The sequence below is a fragment of the Ceratosolen solmsi genome, unplaced genomic scaffold (genome assembly GCF_000503995.2).
Source record: "Ceratosolen solmsi marchali unplaced genomic scaffold, CerSol_1.0 scaffold3, whole genome shotgun sequence".
NCBI classification, from domain to species: Eukaryota; Metazoa; Arthropoda; class Insecta; order Hymenoptera; family Agaonidae; genus Ceratosolen; species Ceratosolen solmsi.
The window spans coordinates 3,872,558-3,893,239 of NW_011948428.1; the positions used below are offsets into that span (position 1 = coordinate 3,872,558).

At 36.3% G+C, this 20,682-nt stretch overlaps 1 protein-coding gene across 1 annotated transcript in view; it reads right to left on the reverse strand.

Moving 5' to 3' along the window:
- LOC105363639 (Krueppel-like factor 7) overlaps positions 1 to 20,682 on the reverse strand; it is a 396,223-nt gene that overhangs the window by 18,308 nt on the left and 357,233 nt on the right. The window lies entirely within an intron of this gene.

Sequence of the window (20,682 nt, forward strand, 5' to 3'; positions counted from 1 at the left end):
AGAGAGAAATTATTGGCCGGAGAAAATCCAGCCGCAACTTGACCAAATCGCCAAAATTCCCGTTCCCATCGACAACAGTTGAGCGATGATTAAGCACTCGGCTCCTCTTCATTTCACATTCATTTCATGTATCGATCATATTCCTACGGCCACCTTATATATGCACGTGGTTGGCTGCACGTACGCGTACACGCTCGCGCGTCTACGTACACAATGTACAAAGACTAGATAGCACCCCAGGGTGAGGAGCTATTAACTTAACGACAATGCGGAAATTACTCGGGCAGAGCTTCCCCAAAGCAAAGGCTAGTCGAAGCAGAGCCGAGCAGTCTCAACCTCGTGTATATAGCTAGAGAACACGGTGCAGCAGTTGACACAACTGCACCTCGCAAGTTAGCCAAGTTACACCTCGCCCTCACCTCCCTCTCACTCTCTCTCTCTCTCTCTCTCTCTCTCTCTCTCTATCTATCTATCTCTATCTCACTCTCTCTCACTCTCTCTCTCACTCTCTGTATCTCACTAACTCTCTCGCTCTTTCGCCCATTCGCTCGTTCGCTTTCTCCTTTAGGCCGTACCACTTGGGTTACGGGGTCGGGGGAAGTTATATCGTATAATACGAAGTATGGCATGGGAGGTTGAAGGGAAGCTTCCTCCGACTGATATTGCGTTACTCGGCGTCGTTGTGTGCTGTCATGTCCTATGGCGCTTACATCGTCTCTCTTGACAAGCTTTTGAAGGAGAAGGAGTGGGGGTGGCAATGATCGCGGTGGCGGCGGCTCTATATTTATAATATTCACGAAAGAATTTTAATATTATTATATCAAATACTTAATGTTCGATTGCTTATTGCATTTGATAATCGCATTTTCTCTGCGGGTAAGCAATCTATTTAGACACACTGTAAGATTATTATTTTCTGATATTCATAATCCGAGCTCAACTGAGACAACCGAGCTCTTTACTAACGAGTGCGAAACATAATATGCATACTATATATATATATATATATATATATATATATATATATAGTATATATGTTGATGAATTTATGGAAATTTATGAGTAATTACAAAAAATTACTCTCAATCATTATTTGATCTAATCTATATAATGCAATGATGCTATATAATTAATATCTAGCAATAACAAAATTGCTTGAAACAATTGAATATTATATAAAATGTTAGTTTCATACTAGGAGTCTGAAAAGATTATACAAAAAAAAAAAAAAGAAAAAAACAAGAATGTAATATAAAAAGATCTAGAAGATAATAAATAAGCATTACTGCCGTATTATGGAAAATAAAAATTTCGTCGACTATTCATAGAAATTATTGTTTATAATTTTTTCATTAAAACAATTTAACAAATATAATTAATACATCAAATACTTAATTGTTTATATATTTATTTATATAATAAATATTTAATGAAATTTATGGAATAATTATGTACAAATTTCATCTGACAAATTTGCCCTCATACTAACAAGTAGTCACGCAGCGTTAAACATCCTATTTATAATTAAATAATGATAATTTCAATTAGTAGAAATTTCAATTATATTTAATGTGTCACTATTTCATTAATTTTTCAAACTGCAAAGTGGCCATTAATTGAGGATAAAGTAGTCCGATGCAAAAGACCAACAATCAGCTACTATAAGTGGAAAAAGTATGCCTATTTCAAGCACTTACGTCTCCCGTGAAATCCACGACAGATTGATTCAGATGTATGACCAAAAGGCCAACAAAGAATCAAGTTTCCCCCTCGGGGTCCATTGTTCTTAAAAAATAATTGCGTTAGACTCGAGTGCCTCCTTCCTCATTCACGCTTAAAAGTTTGGCGCGAGAGATGAGTTTTCCAAGTATCGTCGTTTATTATAACATAGAAGTATATGGTAGGTCCAGAGAGATAGATAGATAGATAGATAGATAGATAGATAGAGAGAGAGAGAGAGAGAGAGAGAGAGAGAGAGAGAGAGAGAGAGAGAGAGAGAAATTTGTCACGTGTACTAACAACGAGTCATTGTCTGATTAATTCAACATAATTAATTCATATATACATGAACTGACAGTTTTTACAAATTCCAAATCCGTCGTAAGGAAATTTTGAAATGTAAGTTTTTATTCTTCTTTTGACCGTCGATTATTAAAAATCTACATACAAAATTCATATATATTATATGTTTGATTATGATTTTAAATTTATAATCGAAGAATTTCTTTGGCGCAAAGCATAACGTAAAGAATATTTGGATTTGATAATGAACGTAATTCTGTATTTTGTGTATGCGTATAATTAATTTTGACTAAGGATAAATGTACTTAGGATATAAAGAAGAAACATCGATTGTTAACATGAAAGACTTTCATGCATTTAATAGAATATCTCATTTCTAATTGGAATTTTTGAAAAAGACCACGATACACGCACATAATGAAAATGTGTCTGTATAATAATTCATAGCCTGTGGAAGATATATATCATATTTTCAAGGATTTATAAAAAATGCATGTAGAATCGATAAGGAAAAGAGGAAAAAGAGAAAACTAGTCGTTGTATTCTCAAGCCCGTGAAAAAAGTAGGAGAAACTTTTGCCTCTCATAAATGCAGGCAAAAACTTTGGCATTGTAAAGTAGCACCTCGGCGCATAATAAGCCGAAACAACCACTTTTTCAACTGGCAAAATATAAATAAGCAAAGAGTGAGCGGACGTAGGAGAGAGTGTACAAAAGCACATGTCACTTTCCATTATTACAGGAGCATCAGTCTAATGGCAAAACTGCGTAATAATGCAGAACTTTCGCGCTACGTGGGCTCACGCATCGGGTTGGTTTAGCCGGTGCTGAATGGGGCAGGGGTTACGAGAGGGGGACGATGGAGCGGAGAATTTGGTCCGCCATCCCTCGTTCGATCTCGCATAAATCAAAAACACGTCAGGCAAGGGAAGCTCCTGACTACACATTTGCATCAGTGTAACGCGCAACGGCGTACTGTCACTTACTCTCTCTCTCTCTCTCTCTCTCTCTCTCTCTCTCTCTCTGTCTCCTTCTTTCCCGGCCGATAAATCTGTGTATATTAGTGCATCTGTCTGTAGCTCTGTCTTTATCGTTGGCGCTCATGCGCTCAGTTCTCCATCCATGATATTTGCAAAGAGGAGGCGTCGCGTCATACGGATTCAAATTTGAATTTCAATTCTAATTTGAATCAGAAAGGAAGGAGACGAAGGATGAAAAAAGCCTTGCATTTGAGGCGCCTCCGGGCTGTGTAATGAAAATGGGCATCGGATTGAAGGAACGGAAGTTAAAACAACTTGGTGCTTTTTCTCATTCTCTTCTTCTTCTTCTTCTTCTTCTTCCTCTTCTTCTTCTTCATCATCATCTTCTTCCTTTTCTTTACTCAAATGAAGTTTAAAGCGCTCTCGTTTAGACAAGAAAAATTATGCGCCGATTGAAAGTTCATTAACATTACCATGTAATGAGAAAAATTTTAAAGCTCTTTAAATATAATAGAAGTTTGTGTTTGACAAAAGGAATACAAATTACTCATGAATTTAACAAGTCATGATTTTTTCTTTTTTTTAATTTTTCAAGGCTTCCGCGCATTTGTATCAAATTTAATTGTACGGCAAAATTAAAAAGCTTTAAATTATGTATGATATGGCAAAAGTATTCATTATTCTTCGAAACAAAATCTTTGAACGAATTGTAATATGAAATATTTTTATACATTCAAATTAATGCTTTTATGAAGTATCGAAATACATGATAAAAGAATTACGAGGATCCATGATACATAATTTTCCCTTAATATTTATCTAGCAACTCTTACGTATCTATACATATAGACTAAAGTTTACGCGCGCACAAATACAGATAAAATGCACAGAATGTCGACAATATAATGAAATAGGTTATAAATATATTCCACTAAAAGACGAGGATTGACCTGTGAAGCGTCAATGACAGTGGATTATTAAAAAATAGTGGTAAATTGACGCTTCGGATATTGCGTGATGAGGAAATTTAAAGTGAAATTTTGCGAGCCGGCTGAGCGGTAAATGTCCACAAGCCTCGCGTAGACACGTGCATCATCAGGTTATAAGCCAAAGCTTTAATAATAGCGTCGAAAGATACAGATTAACATAAAAAGTGTGCGTACGTGTGTATACGCGTGTGCGTGACTGTGTAAGATAGATAGAGAGAGAGAGAGAGAGAGAGAGAGAGAGAGAGAGAGAAAGTGAAAGAATCGCACGCATAGACAAATTATTTACACTTGGAAAAATTTAGATATTTCATAGCAGTAAATGGTACAACAATTTTGTGTGGTTTTACTAAAATCTAATATTTTAATATAAGCAACAATATTTACATAATTATTAATATTAAATTTACTTTTTAATTAATAAATTACATTATTATTTCCAGGTACGTTTTAATTGGGATAAGTTTTATTTTGTCAAAGTAAACGTTTTTAATTACATAAAGCCAACCAAGCAAATTCACTCATTTGAGAAAATCTATATCGCTTTGGAATAGAGATGTTTATTGTAGTTTATTTTGTTGAAGCACAAATAGAATAAAAATAAATTCTTTTAAGACTATATATATATATATATATACATACATATGGTATTAAAAAGGTTAAAGCTTATTTTTATCTTATTATTACAAGTAAATCCCACGGTAAAATAGTTACAAAATATAAATCAATCAGTCAAGGTATATTTTTTTCGGTTAAATTTATTTTAAGGAAATAATATTTGCTAAAGTATAAACCATTTATTTCAAATAAATTAGTTTAAAAATTTTATACAAATTAAAATAATTAAATATATATTATATATTTCCTGTTAGATTTTCCATAATTGTAATGATTCTCTTCTAATGATAGACAAAATATTGAATAGATTAATATAAATTCGATAGATATTTATTCTACCAAATGGAAAGAGTCGTTATTCTACAGAATTCAACTTAAAAAAATTTAAAGTCCACTACTATCTTTAAGCTTTATAATTCTATTTGAAAAAGTAATGTAACTTTGAGACTTTTATACTTTTATGTTGAATCGTTGTTTATAGTAAATGAAAAGAGAAATTTTAAGACGCGAATATAAATAATGTGAAAATAACTATACTTGCAGGCTCAAGTGCGCTTATTATTTCAAGATATCATTTTTAAACATCAACGTTTAGAAATATAGAATTGAATGGTGAGAGTGAGAGTGTGAGAGACAGAGAGATGGTTATCGAATGAAACAAAATACGTCAAGATTTTGTATTCGAAATTTTGTCCAGCGTTCGCGCTTTGAATTTTAATTCGATTGCTTCATTAATAGTTTAATTGTTTATTTTAAAAGGAAAATTACTCCTGACAAAGTTTTTCAAAGTAATTAGGGAAGTTTAGTTTGAAAATTCCGAACCGCTAAAGACTTTTTGTTACATAAACTACTGTAGTAGGAAATTTACTTCACGTTTGTAGATAATATAATTAAAATATGTATGTTTTAGCTGTAGGCAGCCTTACTTACAATAAAGTACAATTGAAAACTAAAACTTTGGAATAGCTTTAGATCATGTACGTTTATGTAATTCCGGATACAAGTTTATTAAATCTTGTTGTTCGGGATTGATTCAATCCCATGAATTTCAAACAAAAGAAAGGTAATACGCGCTGTCCGGCGTACCGTATGTGCGCCTAGACTGGCCCGCACGTGCGGACCGGGACGGGTACTCGAGCGAATATTTACAAACAAAACTCGGCAAGTCCGAGCAAGTTTACGACCCGAAATATAATATACTGTAAGATCATCCAAGGGTATTATTACTCCTACTTTCCTCTTTTTTCTCGAAGATTCTAGGATTTTTCCTTCGACGCCTCGTGTAAGAATTAGTGCAACAACGACGATGCTTTGTTGCCAGCTAAGTGAGCCGCCACGTGGCTATATAAGGAACGCACGCGGCGCGTCTCGACCTCTCTTGCTGAAAGTACCTCTCTTGCTGAAAATCATCTCTTGCCGAACCACCCTCGCTCAACTGCGCTTCCGGCCAACATCTTGCCGTGACCCGACCGCAGTGACCGAGCATAGTCAACCGATTCAATCATCTACCACCAGAAGTCACACGCACACGGGTCTCGATCTGCCCTCAGCAGGACCGCCATGGAACGGTCGGTATTTTCAGCAGAGCCGCCACGGAACGAACGATCAAGCCTTCGGTTCGTGTGCGTATATTATGTCAAAAGGCTCATTTGTAATATCACTTCGCGCTCACTCAAGCATAACTGCCGCTCAGTGCAATAGTGTTTTGTATAATGTGAAGACGACGCGTGGCCATATTTTCCGCATCATAGTTAAAATTACGCGCGTGCGTACGAATAAGAAATCAGCAGATTAGATCATAGTAAAGACTACAAGCGCGCATAAGAAAAGGAAATCGGCAGTTTTTAAATAGTGATTACAGTGAAGCCAATGGAATAGTAATCAAAGGAAACATTAATCACACAGCAGTAAAGCAGACTTTACCAACATTTTACAAGGGTACATATTTTTATATTAATAAATAAACTAGTCACATCTAGCATAAGAAACCTAGGCAATTTCGCATCCCCTGACGCAGTCGACAGGTGATGGACACTTGGTTGTGCATTCTCTAAAATAAACACCAAGTAATTAGCACGTGATCGTGCATGCCTGAAATAGTCACTCGGTGACGAGCGCGTGGTCGCGCATTCCTTCTAATAGTAACCAGGTGATGAGCGCGTGGTCGCGCATTCTCTAAATAGTCAACTCAATGACACAGTAAGTCAAGGTCGGACTTCAATATATCGACTGATCAACAGTAAGGACATTTTCCAGAAATCCTGAAGATTTCTAAGGTTTATAATCAATGATACTTGTGTGTGACTAGCTCTTCTACCGTTCCCATAAATAAATAAAGTAACATATTTATTCCATTAAACATCTTACACCATATCAAGCATAGTTATTCATACATCAAACATAATTGATTCAACTACCATATTATCTTCTCATGCTACTCTTCACAAGCATGATTGACTGATGACTACAACAGCTGATATTTACAACATCGGCATTACCAACAACTTCAAGATACTCATTCAGTCATATCCATCGAAGAAGCTACAATAATTCAAGAATACAAAAACACACCCTCACTACTTCAATAGAATTATTTCTCTCTACATCAAAGTTCAATATTATTATAATTATTTACAAATAATAAACATTGTTTTTACTAAATACACGATATTTTTCAGCCTTGTCTGTTATTGTTTCCTTTTAAGTTATCCTGCCTAATCTAGACTAATCCACTGAACTATTGAATTGGTAGTTCGAGCGATAAACTAAACCATTAAAAATCGAACACTTGTTTACTTTATGCTCTATGCAAATGCACATTTGTAAAAAATTCACTTCCCGATAGAATAACGATGCAGCGGAAAAACATTTCACTCGGATACATTACGTCTCAATTAAGTATAGTACGGGGCAAAGTTTCCTAATTAAAAGCAATTATGCATTACATAATCTACTAATCTTCGAAGCCATATCAAAGCATCCACTATTTTCCACAAAACTCTTCATTCGCTTACAAAACATCGGACTAATAAATACTCATTAGGTTTATTTCTATTTCTACAATTGCGATTTAACATTAAAAAAGGCACACGAGACTGCTAAAACTAAGATACGATCGTCTTTATGGATGCACGTAGTCGTGGAGGCACAAAGCGCTACTCTCATAGTAGCCGTAGCGGCAAAAGCAAAAGCATCCGATAGAATAACTCGCCATACAAAAGCAACACTGTTCATTCATAATAATTCGCTGGATAAATGAAAATGCGCTCGCATATTACACTATGCGTTCTCGGCCGCGCTCGATTCATAAAACGAGAAAGAGCCACACTATCATTAGGAATGTGACGTGATAACTTTTTATTCGCTCTCGAGCTATTGCTTATGAAATTGATGAAACGGATGAATTATGGATATTGACAATTAACTTGTATATTATGTTTGATGTTAAGCACACACGCGCAACAGATGCATTGCATTTCGCCCTATTTTTTTACGGTTTTAGTTAGGAGAAAATTTATTACCATCGTCTGCATATAATTCTCATACTCTTTATTGTCGGTGTAATTGGACTTGCACAGTTAGTTGCTACTTTCGGCTTACGATATTAAAATTGATTTTAGATTAGCGATACGAGCTTTATGTGGGAAGGCGACGCGACCAATATAGAATTAATAAAATATTAATAGACAGTCGATGGGATGGAAACAGTGTTGCGATATAATCAATTGTACTTAGAATCGTTAAGCATGTAAATGAGCGATGTAAATGGATAAAGAATTTTTCCTAAGAAATGACAAATGTCACGGTCGGAAAAGTATCGTCTATGATGTAATGATAATTATAGGATTGGAACGTTGAAGAAATATGATTTCTAAGCGCAATGAAGCTGCAATGCTCTTCTATTCTAATTTATTTTCAGATGTGGAAAAATATGTACAGCGCGGTAATTAATATGTATGGTAATGAGAGTGCAGGAAGACGAAAATATCAATTAAATAAAGGGAGGATAAATTATGTTAGATAATTTATGACATTAAGTCGCATAGAAGCGTAGAATTTATAAAACATTCGCTTACATAATCTTTTACAATAATCGGATATTTTAACATATTTAACATAGTCAAAAATTAATTATAGTAATAGTATTCTGACCGAAATAGTAGTTTAAGTAATTAAAAGGCGCGTAGGTTATGATTAGCTGAACGCGTAATTGAAATGATAAAGGGAAGAGTTACGTGTGAAGAGTCGAAATGAAAAACGAGATAGTTTCGAGAGCTCGAGAAGGATGAATTTCGAGATGGGAAGATTATATTAAATTGAAGTTAAAAGAAAGAAAATGTAGAGTATGATCAGTCAAGGTTATCCAAATTCACTACAGAATACGAAAGTGTGGCATTTCTGTGTTTTATCGACGAGACGTTCAAACTTACTGGTTATGATATCAGTTAAACACCAAACATATTCTGGCCGCCTAATGGACATTAAGCGTCGTTGATGATAAACTTGGCTGAATTTTCTAATTTGCAGATCGGCAGAGATATTTTTTTTTTTTAATGATAATTAAAATAATGAAACAATGCTTTATAGTTTTATGTCGCGTCTTCTGTATTGTTGATTCAATTTGTCATGTTTTTGTCACAGTGACCTGTTTTGGAACTTTATCAAAGTTATATAATTTTTCGTCCATTACGTTAAAAAAAAAAAAAAAAAAAAAAAAAAAAAAAAAAATTAAAAAATTCCAATTTATTAAGAAAATAGAGTTTTAAAAAAGATTTCGTACTTTAATTCGAATTTCGCAGCTAACTAATTCAAGCTCTTTTCAATTTTAAGAAAATTTATGATTTTGAACTAAGGGTACTTTAAATATCAACTTTCCATTAGCACGCAATTTAAATTTATCCTCAAAGTCAACAAGAAAAATGTCCCCGATCAAAGATCAAAGATCGAGAGCTTCGAATCTCTTATTACGATAAGCTTATATTATTACTATTACAGAATGCGACATTCATGGGGCAATGTCTCATGGTCTCCGGAGCATAAATTCAAAACAATAAAGTTCTCGGAAAATTGTTCGAAAATAATGAATTCTTTTTCTTCTCACGGAACTCGCATCTAATGAAGCGATCGATTGATATTTAATTATCTCGATTGTTTCAGCCTCTCTGCACGGCGTAATAAAATTCTGAACTGCAAAATCCCTCCATTCGCTCGATCCATTAAAAATTTCTCGCTCTCCTCTGCGCGCTCTCGCATTTATTTTCACTCATCTTTTCTTCTCTCTCTCCCCCCGTCCTAACTCCCTATATCTGTTCACCCGTTCGCCGCAACGCCGACCCAAGAAGTTTAGCGTCGACGGAGAGTAATAAGTACTGAAAAGGATGAAAAGAAGAGCCCCCTGGAATTTCTCGAGGCTCTCGAACTTTCTTATCGTTTCCTCCGTCTTCTTTTTCTTCGTCATATATAGATCGGAACTCGAGGCGTGGAAAGGAGCTACAACAGCCCATGCCCCGATCATTCAGCGTCTCGCTCCCCCTCTCCGTCCACAACAACCCCCATCCCCCGCCCCGTCGTCCCCTCATCCCGTCATTTCGTCAGTCTCTCTCTCTCTCTCTCTCTCTCTCTCTCTCTCTCTCTCTTTATCTCTATCTCTCGCTGCTTTGCCTTCTCTCCCCTCCTTTTTCAAGCTAAAAAAAAATTTTCGCTACTTGGTCGACAAGCGACGTCTAAGAGAGCGAGAGTGGAAGATGACGTGAATGAACGCGTGTAGTAACTTCGAGTATCCAAAAAAAAAAAAAATATAAAAAAAAAAAAAAAACGGCTGTGGCTTACTTTATTTGCAACGAAACGTAGCGTGTGCATCGAGGCAAGACTTTCCCGGCGAGAAAAACAAACGTTTTTATATTATAGCGAACAGAAGGGCTTTTCTTATTCAATTTACAATTCACGTTGGTTCTTATTATTGAAGTATAGAATCTTTACAATGTCATATCCCTTCCATAGATTTACAAAAGCTTCTGTAATTCCTTTCCCTTTTTCTCTTTTTAATTTCTTTCGACAAGAGGTAATTAATCTGCAATTAAGAATATTTACGAATCGCTTACATATGTAGATAAACAATTTTGTTCTAAATGAAGTTTTCAACAGTCTACTTTTGCCCTTTTCAAAATCATTATTGTAGAATGTTTTTGAACTGTCCTACTTAAACTCGAGACTTATAATTAAACTCGATTATAATTACATTTGTACGTACACGTCAATCGAGCGGCTTGCCTTAAAAGAATTTCTTTAATAATGCAATTTGCCTTCTTATTAATTTATTTCAAACTGACACGTGCTAAGACAAATTGAAAGTCCGAACATTCTCAACGGTAAATACCTTATTTATGAAAAAAAAAAGTCTTGAAAATTTTGTTACCAAGTAGCGTAGTCTTATTATTATTATTATTCTCTATTGTTATTATTATTATTACTCTATCTTTTTTACATACTTTCTTTACATTTGGCGCTGCAAATATTATTTGAAAATAAAAAGAGTCATTCGGCAGCTATAGTATTATTATTTTTACGCTGCGTAGAGATTATCATATCTCATCGTCGTAAGTGTAAATAAATTTATTTAAAAATACATATCCCGTATACCTCAACTCCAAAGATATAACTATTTCTGACATTTATATCATAGTTGACTTTAAGAGCTGCATCTGTTAGTATCGCTTTAAATCAACATGTATGAAAGTGAGCTCGCGAGTGATACAAAGCATGCATCGGTAAAGAAATCCTAAGCGCTACTGTCTGACGAACGGGGGTAAAAGAAAAAAAAAACAAAAAAAAAACAAAAAAAAAACCAAAAAAAAAAAACAAAAAAAAAGAGCGAAGAAGAAGAAGAACAAGAAGAAGAAGTAAATAAAGAAAAATGAGGGAAGAATGAAGAAGGTGTACTTGGAAGGCAGAAATAGTAGGGGAATAAGGAGGTCTGCGGAAAATAAACTAGTCTAGAGGTAAAGATAATCTTCCGCTGCAAGCTCACTTATATACTTCCGAGACATTCTCCTCGTCTCTCTCTCTCTCTCTCTCTCTCTCTCTCTCTCTCTCGCTTTTCTTCTTCTTCTTCTTTCCTTTCTCCTTTTTCCTCCTTCGCAAGTCCCCACCTGCTCTCTATCGCGAATGAAAGGGTGGAGGGAGGATGGCGAGCGGGCAAGTTCCGCAGTAATTCCGGTCGACTGTCATTAACAGAGTCGTCTCGACGCTATGCTACGTTCACTCGGGAGAAAATGAATGATAACTGCAACCACTCACTCTTACTCCATCTCTCACCTTTCTATCTCTCTTTATCTCTGTCCCCACACCCCCACCCCACCCCTACGCACTGTACTTGACACTTTGTACCCCAACTATTTTTCCGAGCTTTCGTGTACTCTTGCACTCGGCCGCGTTAGTTGTACGCTCCAACGTGGATCGGCGTACATCTGTGTCTGTGTGCTATGCATCCTCTTGAACTTCCTTCTGCCACTTCTTCACTTCTTCTCCGTTTTTTCTTATGCCGGACAGAGAGACGGAAGGACGAACGGCGATGTTGGTGGTAGTTGTGGCATCCTGCCAGGTCGTTAAAGAGATTCTCGCGCAACTTTAAGGGTGTCGTAAACCCGCGAATTTATCTTGCTCTTTCTTCAACTCCGCGCAGTCTCTCTTGCTCCGACTGGCTTTTTCGACGACGCACTCGTGCGCCGTCGCCCCCCCCCTCTACCTCCCTCCCGCGCCATCGCCAACCACTCCCATGAATGAAAACGAGTACGTGAATGCGTGCGCGTACGTGCGCGCCTATGTGTGGGTCTGCGAGATTTTAAGATAAATGAGAGATGAAATAAAGCATAGATAAGTACGAGATTTTTGGCTGTTAGCCTACTTTCGAGAGCTAATTCTTAGTCTTCGTTTCAATTTCCTTTATCTTCATTCTTTTCCTTTTGTCTTTCCATTCTTTTTCTCCTTACTTTATCTTCCTCCTCGATTCTGAAAATTACTCTGGATATCGATTAATCTTGAAAAAAACTTTCAATGCAACAATAATACGTTGAAGGGAGAGCTGTGCTTGTAGAAAAGATATATAACACCTCGAACATAATATACGGAGGGTGTACGTGATGTAGGTATAATAAAACAAAATACGTACGCTGTACCGGGGAGTACTTTTATAGTCTTAAAATATGAAATTTTAAGACTTTCACTGCTGATATTAAAGCACTTCGTTTCACCTTTACGTAGTAAATACTACGACTTTATATCCACTGTTTTAAGTCTCGTGTATAGAAAGAAAATAGTTGAGCAAATTAAAGTATCGATGCTCGAAGTGAATATAGTTCTCTTCCTTTTAACAGCATTAGTCGTTAATAATCCGTTTACCTTGCATAATACGTTTGGATCAACAATAATTATTTCAATTATCATCTTAAGCCTCTATAATCATATTATCTGGATATATATAATAAGACGGAATGATAATAGTTGCTCTATCTTTGTGCATTAACAGGAGCTAAATGTTTATCTTTGTAACGTAATAATTTTCGTTAGAGCGCCTGAAGAGAGAACGTTGTACAATACTGCATATTATGTACATGCGAATGACTGACGCTAATGTCATTATTGATGGTGATTCTTGTATTTCATGCCGCCGATGTATTTGAAAAAAAATTTAAATTCAATGCTCATAATTCCGTTTCTTTTTTTTTTCTCCTTTATTTCTTTCTTTCTTTGTTGTTGCTGTTTTTTTTTTGTACTGCAATTGTGGCAATAATAAGTATAAAGCTTTAAATAAATAATTCCGGTCAATTTTCCATGCGTAATTGGCTAATAAATGTAGATCTTGTTTAGTAAGAGATTTACGATATCGAGCTTACGATATCGTATAAACGGCTTTGTTATTGTTATAATCTCTTGATTATTCATGAATTTGCCTCATTGTTTAACATAACATTAATTTTCAATCATCAATTCTTAGGAGATAAAATGTCGTAGATGATGTAAGTAATACCACATTTTCAAATATACCTTTCGTAATATTTATGCGAATAAAATATCTTGTCGGCTAACGAAAAGTCGTCTAATATATTATAAAATAAACATCGACTGTATACGATCGGACGTAACATTGTACTTACGCACGTTATAACAAAAACAATATCGAGTGCCGTCATAAAAATCTTGATTCAATACAAACCAGCAACTACGAGTCTTCGTAAAAAGATACAAAAAAAAAGCGGTCATTCGATGGCTAATAAATTGCATCGCATAAAGCACCAAAATTTATTACGTACTACTGGAAAGAGCTAGAAGGAACGAAGGAAAATCGCGTCATGTAGTATTATATAGCAAGCGACTATCGTGCAGCGTACTTTTGCTCCTTGTTCATCCGTGTGTCTCTGTCGCTGTCGTCGCCGTCGTCGTCGCGAATGACGTGTTCGATGAGACACTTCGTAAACGCGCGCGCGCAAAACGAGTACACGGTATGTGCATCGTATATGTGCAATGACGCCATGGCAGCTCCTACGAGACACTTGGCACTTTTCGAGGCGTCGTTTGGCTGGGAATATGAACCGTAATAGCCAATCAAATGAAGATGACGATGCATGCCGGGGCATTGGTTACGTGCGCGCGCGCGTAAATTAGTCCTAATCAAAATACGCATCAACGCCGCCCTCTGTCACATCTACGGTTCGCGAAAACTTAGGTTATAAGTTCTAGAAGAAAAATATGAAATCAATAGATGTTCCGTAGAGCCATATATATAGCCAATCATATTTGCACGGCGAATGTAATTGAGAATTTGTGGTCGGGCTCGTGCTTGAACTACTGAATAGCGATATTTAATCCGAAACAATGACATTTAAGTGCACGAGCGCTTGTTTGGAATTTCGAAAGAACACAACATAAATGCAGTATTCGTTATGTTGATGACTATGTGTAACAATGGCTGTTCTTCTTCAATAAAGTGATTGCTTGCATTTGCTGTTGATATTAAAGGAAAGAGAGTACAGTGACGAGTATTAATTTTACTTCTTATACGTCATAAAAATACAAGCCGTGAAATCCTGCAAATGACATTTAAGAATTATAATACTGTGAGGTTCATCATTCGCCAAGTTGTACGTCGACGGCTATAGGCAAACAAACGAAAAATGTGCGCGAAAATAAAAAAGCGCGTTCGCAATAAAACATCTTCATCGAGGGAGAAGCGAGAGAATTTTCGAATGTTGGCAGTTTACAACTTTATTAGCAAATACAACAACTCAATTTCTGGCATTTAAACGTGCATGCATGCATATGTAAGTCTGCGTGCGTGCGTGTTTAGTTGCGCGCGAGCGCATAACCCCAAGCTTATCCTTACATTTTTATATATGCATACGCTCTTGTATGTATTCATGGGTACAAAATGCCGTTTCTCTCTCCCTCTCTCGATTGTCGCGCAAAATACATATCCGCCGTCTACGCTGTCCATACTTGTTGGTATTGCTATTCAGAATAAATAGCAAGGATGAGAACGGGCAGGAGGATATTGGGAAATGGCAAGGGGAGGGGTTAGGTGGAGGTGTCAATACATGTCTCATCGTCTACTTCAGCCCCCATACCGTTGTTACTGTATTGGATACAGAAGCAGTAACTTCACCCTCTTGCATGAATTATTATTATTAGGATGAATGGTATGTACGCGAGCATATGTACGTACGCTTGAAAGTCCTTTGAAAAGTTGAAAATGGATTGACTTATAACGTATAGGGAATAAAAAGGATAGAATCGAATAATAATTTCGTCAAGTATCTTGCATCAACTTGCATTTTGCACAAACATTTAAGTGAACTGCATAAGTTATACACCGAAACTTCAATGTATATATACATTCTAAAATTTATCCTTAAAATTAAAATCATTCAACTTTCTTATCAATAAATAAGATTACCCATTCCCCTAAATATCAAGATCAAAGTACGAGACTAACTTAGGCATCCTAGCTGCAAGATAAATAATTGTCAATTCAATTTCGCATAATATTTCATCTAAATCCGCAATCCATCTTTAATATTTTCAACAAAAAATATTACTACAAATCTAAAAATCTTATATATCAAAGTTTTATTGGAAACAAGCTTCGTCGATATTAGAATGAATTTAATCAGCCTTAATTTAGTTATCTTAATAATTAAAATTTTTATATACAAAGACAATATCATATATATATATATATATATATATATATATATATAATTAAAATATTAAGAAATATTACGAAATATTTAATAGTTTGTTCAATTTTGCGATACCAGATTTTTATGGGGAATTTAAAAGAATTTTCAGATTCACGTCATCACTTAGATACACGCACGCACGCACAAAGTTATATAAATATATATATATATATATATATATATATATATATATATGTGTGTGTGTGTGTGTATGTGTGTGTGTGCGCGCGCGTATGCACGTATGTATGTATGTATGCATATGTCGGTTCATTCTATCAGCTCACACGCTTAAGAAAATAATGCTACAATAAGAAATAAAATTTTTACCTTTTAGATGTACTAATTACTTTTATGATATAACAAACTTTTGTCCGTTTATCTCCTCTTATGTACTGGTCAACTATATTTTCATTGATATTTAAAGTATTGAACATGTTTTTTTATTTTACACAAAATTACTAAATTAATCATTTATATAAAATATCGATTGTATTTCAATTATTTTACATTTCCATTACTTTAAATAAATAAATAAATAAAGTACATATATATATATATATATATATATATATATATTTATATACAAATTAATGCAAAGATGGAGAAAATAAGTATTAATCAGAATATTTTATTGTGAAACTGTATCAAGATATTATATGTTTCGAATTATAATTGATAATTGATCGTCTCTTAGTCAATAGAGCGATAGACTCCTATTTCCGGATTCAATTTCCAGTACCTGTTGAGTGATACAAGCATTTCACTTCTGTACATAATCGTCCACTTCAACTGGCACATTCGCGATAATGTTTAACCAATTATCGGTCATGAAACTTCATAAAAAAATTTCGATTCACTTTAATGCGTGGCAAGCCAACACTACTTGCTTAACCTCTACGCGAAGGAGAAATGCATTGTAGAAGCCGAACTAACAGAGAGTTTTTAAATTTTTCATTCAATTAACTTTATTTATTATTAATTACGTATGCGAATAAGCCGCGAATGACAAGGCGCTGCTATTTCAAGCTTAAAATCAATAATATTACTAATGGATTTCGCAACGACTGTAATCCAATGATCGACCCTCACCACCTCTAAAAATACCAATGAATAATTCATTTCACATTGCACAGCCCATAAGAGTTAATACCCGGAGATCCTCTATGTAGATTCATCGCTGTATGCATTCTTTATCGTGAAAAGATGTAAGAAATGCAACAAGCTTATGAAACTTTATGCTAACGAAAGCCAAGTAAGTATTAGTCTCGTCATCGAGCTGTTAAACGCAAAGTCTGCTAGTCAGTCACCTGCACAGGCGGTTGGTTGAGAATGTACCTTTTGCCTTAGAGGTTGATGTTGCGGTTCAGAGCGGCGTGGCATTCCGGGCCGATTGCGCGACATCGTGGCTGCATATTTTCCCGAAATCGTCCAGTCACGAGCTCCTCGAGCATCTGTGCGGAGCTTTCGCGGGAATAACACCGAGTCAAGCCGGTTTATGCGCCCGCATTTCCAACAACTTTGTATACCAGGACGAAGGATTGCAGTGGATTCAGTGGTGAGAATTCGGTTGCGACGATGGAGTATGGCGATCGTGACTAGTTGTGAAGACGTCGGGTTGTAAAGATTCCCGTTTCAAATGCCAATGGCCGCGTTAAGGACCTTTGCTTTTAATTTAGCTTTTGCAAATTTTAGAATTTACACTGACTGTTTGGATATGGGATTGCTCGCTCGAATCTGCAATGTAGATTTGGTTGGTCGCATACTTGCGATTATAATAAATTGCCAACCAATGAACGTACTATGATTTTATAAATGTATGGCATATATGTGCATAAATATAAGAATGTCCAGTGCGTCGCACATTTTTTATAAAAAGATGAATTAAAAAAGGTGCATGAATAATTTTGAGTTTTATCGTTATTAGTAATAAGCATTATTTAGTGCACTTAATGTGATTCTTTCGTTTTTATTTTTTTTTTGCGCATGAGAGCTTAGTATCGAATATCTATGCCCTAAAAACACTTATGAATATTATTTATACTTATATTTAGCACTCGATACATACGGCAGCAACAATACAATATAATTTTTTTTTTTTTTTTTATTTTTTTTATGTTAAATCCCTCGATGTATTAAATAAGTTTTATGCAACGTTTGTGGGAAAAATTATGTGATATTTATGTTGTGCCAAATACAAATTAAAGTCACTATTTGCAAACTACATCTTCTCTCTCTTGATTATATTTATCGGATATATCAACATTAAGTAGTTATAACGAAACGATTGCTATGACTTCAGACGTATTTAATATGATTGCATATTTTAACAAGAGATTTCGGAAATAATTGGCATTGAATTATGTGCAAAGGAAGAAGAAGGCGACCTATTTAAAAAAAAATTGTAATTTATGATAAAATTTTTCAACTCTCTTACTTTTCTATTATGAATGACTTATGAGCATTAGATCGACATAGTTATATCATGATAAACTTGATCTCTATAAATAAGATTATTAAACTCGAAATTAGTATGATAAAATTTGAGTGATTATGTGTAAATTATGCGAATCGATTGTGAATTATTATGCGCCAACCCAGTGCGAGTAGTCTGATGAATGTGAACAGTGACAAAGTCAAAGGCCCAATAATGCATCATCTCAGTTTATAAAAATCGTAAGAGCCGAGCTGATACGACGTCGCGTGCATGCGTATGCGTATGCGTAATCTAAGCGATGTATAAAGTAAATGTGTAACTTGTGTACGGTTGCTTGACGGAAAGTATCCAGGTAGGCGAGTTGCAGAGATTGTAGGGTAAGCAAGTAGCCGAATTAAGGTACACTAAGGTTTACTGCTGGGAGTGACGAGTCAAAGACTAGCGGTGCGTCATCCAAAAGTCTTCTTCTAAATAAGTTCCTTATGTACTTTACATACATACATGCCACATGCCATTACTTCTTTGTGAGTCAGTAGAGACTAGAAGAGGCCGAGTTTATCATTCATAAAAACGCTAAGCGGCACGGACGAGGGCTTTAATGAGGTACTTTACGAGCACATTTAATGCAAAATATCTGTGTCGTTAAGTACGTCGTCATCGTCGTCGTCGTCGTCGTCTTCGTCGTATTCGTCGTATTCGTCCTCGTCGTCTTCGTCGTCGTCGTCGTCGTCGTCGTCGTCGTCGTCGTCGTCGTCGTCGTCGTCGTCGTCGTCGTCGTCGTCGTCGTCGTCGTCGTCGTCGTCGTCGTCGTCGTCGTCGTCGTCGTCGTCGTCGTCGTCGTCGTCGTCGTCGTCGTCGTCGTCGTCGTCGTCGTCGTCGTCGTCGTCGTCGTCGTCGTCGTCGTCGTCGTCGTCGTCGTCGTCGTCGTCGTCGTCGTCGTCGTCGTCGTCGTCGTCGTCGTCGTCGTCGTCGTCGTCGTCGTCGTCGTCGTCGTCGTCGTCGTCGTCGTCGTCGTCGTCGTCGTCGTCGTCGTCGTCGTCGTCGTCGTCGTCGTCGTCGTCGTCGTCGTCGTCGTCGTCGTCGTCGTCGTCGTCGTCGTCGTCGTCGTCGTCGTCGTCGTCGTCGTCGTCGTCGTCGTCGTCGTCGTCGTCGTCGTCGTCGTCGTCGTCGTCGTCGTCGTCGTCGTCGTCGTCGTCGTCGTCGTCGTCGTCGTCGTCGTCGTCGTCGTCGTCGTCGTCTCTTTAAGAAGGGGAGAGTCAAGAGCTCGACATCATTAACAACTTGATAGAAGCCCGAGGCGTACAGTGTATAATCGTTTAATTTATGTACACATACAGATTATCATTTTTCACTCTATTTGGTCGCATTAAGAGGGTATGAAAAAACGAAAACATAGAGAAAGAACAAAACAGAGATATATAGATAGGATGGTAGATAGTGAGAGAGACGACACGTTTTGATGAAGCGTTGATTCGTTTGCAAAGATAAAAAAGAAAAGTACATAATATCGCAATGAAAATTTAATTACCATATTTTATCAGCCCGTCTGGAATTTATACGCATTGTACGTTAATCAGTCATGAAAGTTGGCTTTTAAAAAGCTATATATAGAGCAGGGCATTTAGTTAAATAAGATTGTTAATTTACATAACGATGCATATTATTAGGCAAAGACTGTAACGCGATCAACTAGAATATTTAAAATTAAAAAAGAAGAGGAGTGCGTAAAAAAAAAAAAATAATAAATAAATAAATAAAAGAAATAAAAATTTAATCGACTACGTTATTTTACGTATACTGGAGAAATGTTAATAAGACATTTTATCTCTGCAAGAATTGACCTAACGTCGATTCGGATTTATGTCCATTAAAGACGAATAAAGCGGCCCAAATACTGCAAAATCACTATGTAGATTTACAATTTCCCATAATATACTACCGCCATTAATTTTGACTTTTATTTTCCATTAAGTATATACATGCGTTCGTTAAACTCTTCTTCTCGATGTCGGAAGTGCCATCCGCCAAACACTCGAGCATCGCGTTTCTATCGAATATTTGCGCGCTTGAAAAACTCGTCCGTTTCGCGATACAATTCGCCGTCCACCGCACACATCGTCATATTATCACATCATCACATATTATTATTATTATGCTTATGCGCACCGGTATTATTTCGCCAATTGTAATGACATAAACGTCACTCTCAGCACCGCAAATTAAAACCAAATATCCCGAAATAACGAGTCAGCGCGGAAGATTGGATTTTAACTTGCGGCTTCCTCTATCTCCTAAAACAATCAGTCAAGGTCCACGAAGGAACTTTCTCCGCTCTGGCGCAGCGACACATAAATCGCCGATCATCTCCAACGCCATCCTCCTTTACGATTTCTCCGCCCGTCCCGCCCC